The sequence below is a fragment of the Patella vulgata genome, chromosome 4, assembly GCF_932274485.2.
Source record: "Patella vulgata chromosome 4, xgPatVulg1.2, whole genome shotgun sequence".
Lineage (NCBI taxonomy): Eukaryota > Metazoa > Mollusca > Gastropoda > Patellidae > Patella > Patella vulgata.
In genome coordinates, this window is record NC_065882.2 from 48,241,405 (window position 1) to 48,251,300 (window position 9,896).

Sequence of the window (9,896 nt, forward strand, 5' to 3'; positions counted from 1 at the left end):
GACCCCTATACGCAATTTTGCATAACCCTTATACGCTTCCGTACCGTAGAGTGCTGTAAAAGAGAAAAAAATCGTAAAATATAAAGAAAATTGTAAATTTCCTTTATCAAAAACCAATAAAAGTATTTTATATTTAATTCTAAAAACAATAGGCAACCCGTGCAGTTGATATAAATCTGGGGTAATATGCTTATTAGATGTGTGTGTAATCAGTCTTGCTACTGAATTCTGCACTTTTTGTAGTTTATCAATAATGCGACATAAAAGGTCAATCAATAAGGAGTTGCAAATGTCCAGTCTGAAGGTAATTAATAAGGTACTTATAAGTGTTTGTATTGCGCCAGTTGAGGGGTTATTGCGAATTTTACTTATATTACGTTGGTGATAATAACATAATTTACATACATTATTTACATGAGACTCTAAGTTTAGGTGACTATCAAACAAACATTACACTTACACCAATGTTTCTAGCAGTTTTTACTGGCTATACAGAAACGTCGCCGATAGAAATATCAATATTATCTGAAATTTTTGCTTGGATAGCAAAAATATTAACTAAAGAAATTATATTTAACATTACGCGGGGTGGATGGCCGAATGGTTAGCACATGCGCGCTGTATCATAAGGTCTGTCACTGAGTCAACTCCGGGTCCTCCCACTGCTAAAGACCCCTACGCGCAAGCGAATTACTACAATAAAATTGAACAATATGTTAGTCCCGAAATAACCTAGTTTGTGTCGAGTGGACGTAAAACCCCATTTTCCTCTCTCCCTCTAGTCACCAATGATCACAAGGTGATCGCCAGACATTCATAGGTGTTGCGCATATTAGGAACATAGGAAAGATTATTCTATATCCTATATCCTTCACTAAATAACAGACCTTATGATACAACGTGCACCTACTAACCATTCGGCCATCCAACCCCCAATTAATTCACAACAGCATCACTATATTGTTTCTCATTTTTCATTACAAAAAAGATATAACACAAACATTGAAGAATCCAAAACATGTACATTAGGACATACAGGTTATCAGCTATCATTTATTATTTAATTTTCTTTAAAAGCTCTGAAAGTGTCGCACAATATCTGGTGGTGTAAAGGAGCATAATGGGTGTTCCGATGTTTTAATGTAAAATTTCTATGGAATTTACAGCTTGACCATCATCGTACAATTAGCTTTAGAATTTAGAAACTATTAATAAATTAATGTACCCCTTTGTACTTTATCTGGCAAAATACCAAACGTAGACCATGGTCTTGATTTTGAATAACAGAGAATATGTTATCAAATAAACACCAATGAAAATGAAATAATAATATGCAAAGTAGTGTGTGGGCTTATAATAACATCGTATAGAATTTGGACTATAAATAAGACATGTTCCCACCCTAATAATCAGAGTATTCACCAACTGTCTCCAAAATCATCTAACAGATCAAAGCAAACCAAAGAATACAGTATGGCTGTGAGTATGGTGATTATAGATTATTAAAAACCTTTAACGTCTTTAAGAATAAATTTATTTTCTTTTAATATACTGTATTAAGAAATATAAGAATAATTTGATTAGGAAAGATTGTTATTATTAATATTCTGACACTTTTTCTTTGTATTTTATTAATTATTTGTACCTTAAAATTATTATTATTCTTTAATAATAAATAATAGTAATTTATTTTTAAAAATCAATATGCCAGAATTACTACACTTTAAATTTACGTATTCAAAGACTAGAATAAAATTTTAGTGTGATATAGCCGAAATGTTGTCTTGGCGAGATGTTAATCCCTATTCCATTTCTGTTTGTACGTATTATCGTGAAATGGGAGCTGGCTCACTTACCAGGAGTTCAGAGGTTCCATCCCGGTGTTGGCCGAGAAAGTCGCCCGGGATTTTTTTTTATAGTGCCCCCTCCCCCTCCTTGTCAGTGATACATACCGGAGGGCCAGGCAATGAACAGTTTCTAGCCGTTCGGATAAAACAAAAATAGACCCTGTGTACATGTTGGTGTGCATATAAAGGAATCGTTGACAGTTGAAATTCGAAATAAAAGTAGGCCGTATCGCCGCTGTCCGGACAAAATATGTCATCAAAGCATGATTGCTAATTTCCTGTTAGAATCAATACCATAATAAATGTAGGCGTAGCTAAATCAAATTGAACTCTATACCTCAATCATTGCGGACTGTATGTAAAAAGCTTTACCTAAAATCGCCGTCAAACAAAATGTAAGATGACTATAAGTCGGAGCGCAACACTTGTAAGTATTTAGTAATAATTTATCATACTTTATTTCTAGATTCATTTGTACAAACTATTTGTACAAGCTTTTCCTCACATGATTTGTTTTACATCCACATGTTAATGTTGTCGTTCCCGTTAGCCCGTTCGTCATTCCGTCCACACTTTCTTGTACTCGCTTTACAGTTCTTTAACAATCTACACGGAAATATCAGAGATGACAAGCATCGGAATAAAGGTGATTTCTATATTAGCATATTTACTAAGAATTTTTAGAGTGACAGGAAATTATTTTTCACAGTTTTAACTGTTCCTAAAAATTGTTTGAAAATCGATGTAGAACATACCTCGTGTGGAGTGAGTAAATAAAAGTGTGGACGGACCGAGAACATTACGAGCACATTAACATAACAGGTAACAGGAAAAAAATAAAGTAGTAATTCAAGGGGCAATACTAGCACCATGAATATTCGTTTGTTGTACAAATGATCACAAAATATTAAAACAGTAATGCTTTGAAATAGTACACTGTACAGCCAAGACAAGTTTTGCTAGCATTTACTTAGCAGTAATTCAATATTTCTATCGATGGACATCATTCTATAGGTAATACCAGAAAATCTTCTTATTAAATAATGACAGTTTTTTTTTTATTAAGTCTTAGTTTGTTATTGACATGAATAGCAACCTAAATCAAGGTGAAATCCCCCCCCCCCCTCTAATCACAAGAAATAGATTTACCCAGAGAAATAATACAAAATTGATTTTCTTCTACCTACGTAGCTAATATTCCAAAACCATTGACTTAATGTGAAATAAATAATATTATATTGTAATGAAACATGTGTTATAACGTGATCTGGCATTAATGTTGTTACTGTGGTCAATAACAATCTATTAAGCCCACTACATGACATGGAATTATTTTCATCTTTATGCTAATAAGCTTTGAATACATTAACTTGCATGGGCCGTATGGATAAATGCATCCATTTCCCTGTTTGTAAATGGATATTAACAGCTGTGTTATTTAAAGCGACCATAAGTCTATGACAGACAGAATAATTTGTCATCATTAAAATTAAACATCTTTCAATAATACTAATTGTTGAATAATATATATATATATATATATATATATATATATATATATATTTATATATTTATTTAAGCTCTGGTACTTGTAATATTCCCCAGTAATGCCCATCTCTCGATAATGTCAAAAAAGTAAACAAACGCTATTTCGGAAGCCTACCAATTTAAAAAATTAATGTTTTCAAATGTATTAATTGAGAATTAAGTTTGAAGATGACTATAGTATAGGATATTTTAACTCCAAGCAAAGACTAGGTGTTGTTGGTTTCTATTGATTAATAACAATAGTCCTACTTTATTAAAGACTCTTTGTGTAAGATTTAGATAAAGAATTGGTCGTTCTTGCTATAATAGTTCAAAAATAGATAATGCAAAATCAATAAATTATCACTATTTGTATAGATTTGTGTAGATGTGTGCCTTGATTGCTTATTATAGTAACCACGGACCAGGTTATTCAATACTTAGCCTCGCTTCTCCAGTTTTAAATTAAATCATTAAATGGCCGAACCGTTTTAATCTTAAAATCGGAGCCATACGATGGCCTAGAGACTTGATTATGGTCTATTCATGATAATAAATGTCTAATTTACAATTTATGTAACAGATTTAGCTCTTGAATAATGAATCTTTATGAAGATAACCCTAAGCCAAACGCAAACATTTTTAGGGCTTCCCAAGGATTCGTAAAATATTCGTAAGCATTGATAAATATTTGTAGAGCCTGGCTTTTTTCAGTATTTCCCAATGCCAATCTTATCATGTTCATATAGGGATATTCGCCAGCCGGCGCCGGGTCAAGCCGAACGTTATCAAAGTCCTTACAAATGTCTTACGATCACTATGTACAAATGTCTTGCCATCAAGAATAATGGCTTGTGGTCGCTTATGAAAGTGTTGCGAAAGCTATGAGAATAATCTTTCCTATTATGTTCCTAATATGCGCAACACCTACGAATGTCTGGCGATCACCTTGTGATCATTTCGAATTGGTGGCAAGAGAGAGAGAGAAAAATGGGGTCATTTCAGAACTAACATATGGTTAATTTTATTGCAGTAATTCGCTTGCGCGTAGGGGTCTTTAGTAGTGGGAGGAAACCGGAGGACCCGGAGAAAACCTACGAGGCTGGACAGGCGACCCTACTCTTTGTCAGGTACAACTGGGGAATGGAAACCACGCCAGTTAACCCAATGACAGACCTTATGATACAGCGCGCACGTGCTAACCATTCGGCCATCCACCCCCCGTAACGTTAAATATAATTCCTTTAGTAAATATATTTGCAATCCAAGCAAAAATTTCAGATAATATTGATATTTCTATCGGCGACGTTTCTGTATAGCCAGTAAAAACTGCTAGAAACATTGGTGTTTGATAGTCACCTAAACTTAGTCTCATGTAAATAATGTATGTAAATAATGTTATTATCACCTACGATTAGTAAAATTCGCAATAACCCCTCAACTGACGCAGTACAAACACTCATAAGTACCTTAATTACCTCCAGACTGGACAGTTGCAACTCCTTATTGATTGACCTTTTATGTCGCATTATTGATAAACTCTAAAAAGTGCAGAATTCAGCAGCAAGACTGAATATAATGAGCATATTACCCCAGTTTTATTTCAACTTCACTGGTTTCCTATTGTTTCTAGAATAAATATAAAATTCTTTTTATTGGCTTTTAAATGTTCCTTTCAAGTTATGGAGAGCGATCGCTTTCGTTCAAGCCCCAAAGCAGTATCCGCAGCTGTACCTCTTTAACAACTTTTAAATCTAAACTTAAAACTTTTTTATTCCAAGAGGCTTTTATATTTATGGTTTTTGATTTTATAGATAATTATTTATTTATTTTTGTACTGATTTCATAGATATTTAGTTTTTTACTGTTTATTATTTTTCACTGATTTTTAAATTTTCTATACATGTATTTATTGTAAAGCGCACCTGAAGATAGCGCTATATAAGTGTTGTATAATAATAATAATAATATTAATAATATTCATGAAAAATTTGATTTAAATTTCGGGTGTGCTAAAGTACAACACCATTCCTATTTTTAAAATTTGAGAACAATCTACCTTTAACTCGTTGTCATCAAACATGTTTTAAAAATGCGAACATACGATTGACAAAATATCTCGCATTCTCCGCCTGTCATTAGTTTATTATGGAAGCCTATAACTACCATTCATAATTTCTACTTTTCGCCCGTTCAAAAGTCGAAAAGTCGAAAAGTAGAAGTTAGACAAAATGTGAGGCGACAGCACGCTATTCAAGCCAAAATCGATTCGAAAATAGGAAATTAAGAAATAATACACTGCGATAATAGCGCCCCTCGTTTTTTCCTAATTTCTTATTTTCGACTTGCAGTTTGGCTTGTGTACCGTCTAGTCGACTTTTTTGTATTTTTGTACTTATTGATGTCCGTAAGAAGGCGCCAACACGCATACCAAGCCATAATGCAACTCGAAAAGTAGAAATTAGGAAATAAACACACGCGCTATTAGCGACCTATCATTTTGGCTTGCTGTCGTACTGGCGACTTTTCGAGTTTCGCCTCGGAAGTGGTTGTAGTCTCAATTTGCCAGGTCGCATTTGAATACATGCAATTCGCGTTAACAGAATAGTCTGTATGATAAAGTCTAGTATTGATGGCGATATTAGCGATAAGTGGCAGAAATCACATAACTATTATTTTTTTTTCTTATACGCCGGGTTACCAGAGGCGTAGCCGTGAAATATATATGGAGGGGGGGTCCGCAACCCTACCCCCAACCCTAACCCTTTTTTAAACCCCTAAAAAATATAAACAAACACCTTGTGGCCATGCTGTCTACACAACTCGTTTGCTGATTGGCCAAGACACCGCGTGCAAAGCACTATGGTTACGTGTCTGGCTGAGCGGGCGATAAATATTTGGTTTAGGCGATAATGTTTTTGGGTACCTACATGCGATTCACTATGATAAGTGGCAGAAAAAACTGAACAAAATATTACTGACAGGCTAACTAGACACAATTTTATGGAACACGGTTACTTTTCACTTCACACATGTTTCCAGGATGATTCTCTCTGTGTTTCATTTTAGCTATGTAAACCATATTGGGATATGTAAGGTTTTATACAGATAGAATCTTACTAATCCAAATAATTGTTGTAAATAAATAGGAGTTTGGGCCTGCTATGTATGTTTTTTTTTTTTGGGGGGGGGGCAAGTATATTCAGACCCCCCCCCCCCCCCGAAAAACAATAGGGGGATCGGACCCACCCGGACCCACCCCCATGTGTGACGCCCATGCGGGTTACAGATAACTTGACAAGGGCCTAAAATAGAGTTTTGCACAACCATGACTCCAAATATAATGAGGAGAATAAGCGGCGTGGATGGTTTTTTTTTGATGAATGCAAAGCATTAATTGTGATAACACACATATTTCTCTATCATTATATTATCTCGTGCCTTGAATGCCCACGCATCCCACGATCTGATGATAAAGGATAAAGCACACGACCATGACATTTTCTCACAATTGTTTTACGTGGCTGAGCAGCACCGCACCCCCCCCCCCTCCGGGATCCGCCACAGCAAAGTGTATTTCTTTCAGTACTTATCTTATGGTACCACCCATGTCTAATTCGTGTTCTTTGCAACATTACGAAAGCAATACGAGCATATATGGGCGAATGTTTTCATTGATCTTACAAAATATTCGATACAACCGCTTGTGTTTTTAGTTCGGAATTACAAATCCTATAACTGTAATGTTTGTAATCATTACAACGGAAATATGGGAAAAGTATACAGTCGTCATATTCCAACTTATAACACACACGCGTGCGCATTGACTACATGAATAACTACATTATATCATCAGCCCAATGGAATGCTTTAAATAAGCTAAGTACCCGTCCGTTCGCCCCCTCCCTACCCCACTAATATTTTATTTTTGTCCCCCGCCTTTCGAAGAAAGCAGGGGACTATTAAAATGGGTTCGTCCGTCTGTCCGTCTGTCTTTCTGTCCGTCACACTTTTTGGGACACAATAACTCTCTTTCCAATTGAGCTATAATGTTCAAACTTGGTGTAAGTGTTTATTAGGCCAAGGCCTTGATGGAGTTCGAAGATGAGCATTTTCTGCTTAGGGTAAGCAGAGATAAGCAATTTGATTGGTTGATGCTTTGGGACACGATAACATTAGTTCTAATTAAGTGAGAGTGAGGACACTTAGTGTATAGCTTTATTGCATCAATACCTTGACTCAGTTCGATAATGAACATTTTCTGCTGAGGTTAAGCAGAGCTATAAGCAATTTGATTGGTCGATACTTTAGAACACAATAACTCTCCTTCTAATTGAGGTAGAATGTTCAAACTTGGTGTAGGCATTCATTAGGTGAATCCCTTGATGGAGTTCGATGATGAACATTGTCTGCTTACGGTAGGCAGAGATAAGCAATCTGATTGGTTGATGCTTTAAGAGCACGATAACTTTGGTTATAATGAAGTGAGAGCGATGAATTTAGATTCATTATATCATTATCTTGACAAAGTTCGATTGTGCGAATTTTCTGCCTTGGCCAAGGAGCGATAAGCAATTTGATTGGTCAAGACTTTGGAACAAAAAAACTCTGCTTTTAATTTAGGTAGAATGTTTAAACCTGATGTAGATGTTTATTAGGTGAATGTCTTGACTGATCTCAATGATTAACATTTCAAGCTAAAGCTAAGCAGAGCTAATCAATTTCATTGGTCGATGCTTTGGGACAAGATATCTTGATTCTATCTGATAGAGAGTGATGAAACTTAGTGTGTAGTTTGGTTGCTTGATACTTTTGAAAAAAATAAATGTGCGATTAATTTATATTTGTCATCTATTTATTTTGGGATTTCGGCGGGGGACATCATCCTTACTGTTGGCTTGTTTATTTTGTTTTCAGAATACCGTAACTTTATTGTATGTTTGTTTGATCGTGGTAGCCTCTATCTACCCCAGTCACTCAAACTGTCAACTCAAAGACAGTAAAACAAAACCACTGTGTAAAACCAACTCCGTCAAGTGTTGTGATGAATTATTAGTCAAAAGTTATAATTGTGCAAGGGATGAGTTGTGGAGAAGGATGTATTGTTCTCCTCTTGGCGCCTGTGGTGATAATGTCCTAAAATCATGTTGTCTGTAAGTACTGGTTTATTCTTGTTCAAAATAATTTTACCGTTGAATTGAGAAGCATAAATCATTAATCTAGGAGGTAAGCAAAAGCAATTTTGGTGCTAAATGCTCCAGTACAAACTGCAAAGTAGGTTCACAAACAATGAAAGGAAACATTAGGTTTCTAGAAATTGCAGCCTGTCTCGACCTAGAATTTCGTTATGGATATGTATATCTATTTGTTAATTGGACGGACTAACATAATCGACTTCTAAGCCAGTCTCTTATCAGCTAGACTTTCTTCATGAATACATGAAATGGGGTTTAACGTCCTACTTTTCTGCTCCGATCGGGATGATAATAAAGATGGACATACACCATGCAGTATATATGGTAAGGGGATAATTTTGCTTGGAGAACAACTAATCAAAGGTTATTTTACGTGCACGTAACGGTGCGTACGGGAGCTCGGTTCTTCGTCGCACCCCAACGACTAGACGCTGTATACAACACCACTAACAAGAGGGGACTGCCATGGAAAATCACCAGGAATTCTAGACCAACACCGGGATAGAATCCTAGACCTCCTAGTCAGTACGCCAGTTCCCCATTCACGGAACAACAGTGCTCCACTTCTTTTAAAGGAAAATAAACCGTAAAATTGGTTAGACATTTCATTCCATTACTTTTACCTCCGTAATATTGTAACATTTTGTTTCTAATTTAATTACAGGGGTTACTACATGAAATTTCTAAAATATCCTCCGGATGGAAGTTGCAACAGTTTTAAAACGGCGAACCAGTAAATTGTATCTTGGCTGAACTTCAAGATATACTAACTACTAACTTATTTCATTATATAACATTCACTTCACACTATAACGACGTTGTTCTACAGTGTCGTCTTCTATTCTTTCCTTTTATGTATACATTCCGCTTCGTAAATATCATTTTTTAATAAAAAAAAGAAGGCAAAAACAATTTGTTTTGTATTATTGCCCTCTGGGAGATTGCTGTCAAACTAACCAAAACGTACATTTGTGGAATATTGGACGAGTGAGCAAATAGATTGGCAATGATAGAAGATACGTTAGTTTTATTTTAATTAATAATTATTTTTCCTGTAGCTTTCAGGTTACATGACCAAAGACAACATTGGCGGATAAAAGACCTTTTGGGTCCTGTAGGCACTTAACACTAATGTACCCGCTCAAAACAGTACAGTTTTTGTAACTACTCTTGTATAATAATTAAAACTGATATGGATTTGTCATAATGGCCTTAAAAAGAAATTGGTTAAGTTATTGGTGTGAATCCAATGATAAATTATAATAGGGGGTTCGGGGATAGTGCAAAATTATATTCAAATCACCACATCTTTGTAAATACGGGAATT

General features: G+C 35.3%; 1 long non-coding RNA gene across 1 annotated transcript; it reads left to right on the forward strand.

The window, feature by feature from the left end:
- The first annotated feature begins 1,371 nt into the window (after window positions 1-1,371).
- LOC126817585 (uncharacterized) lies at window positions 1,372-9,461 on the forward strand. Its single transcript, XR_007679059.2, has 3 exons — window positions 1,372-1,479; window positions 8,292-8,527; window positions 9,234-9,461. It is a non-coding gene; the product is annotated as an uncharacterized LOC126817585 (long non-coding RNA).
- The last annotated feature ends 435 nt before the right edge of the window (window positions 9,462-9,896 follow it).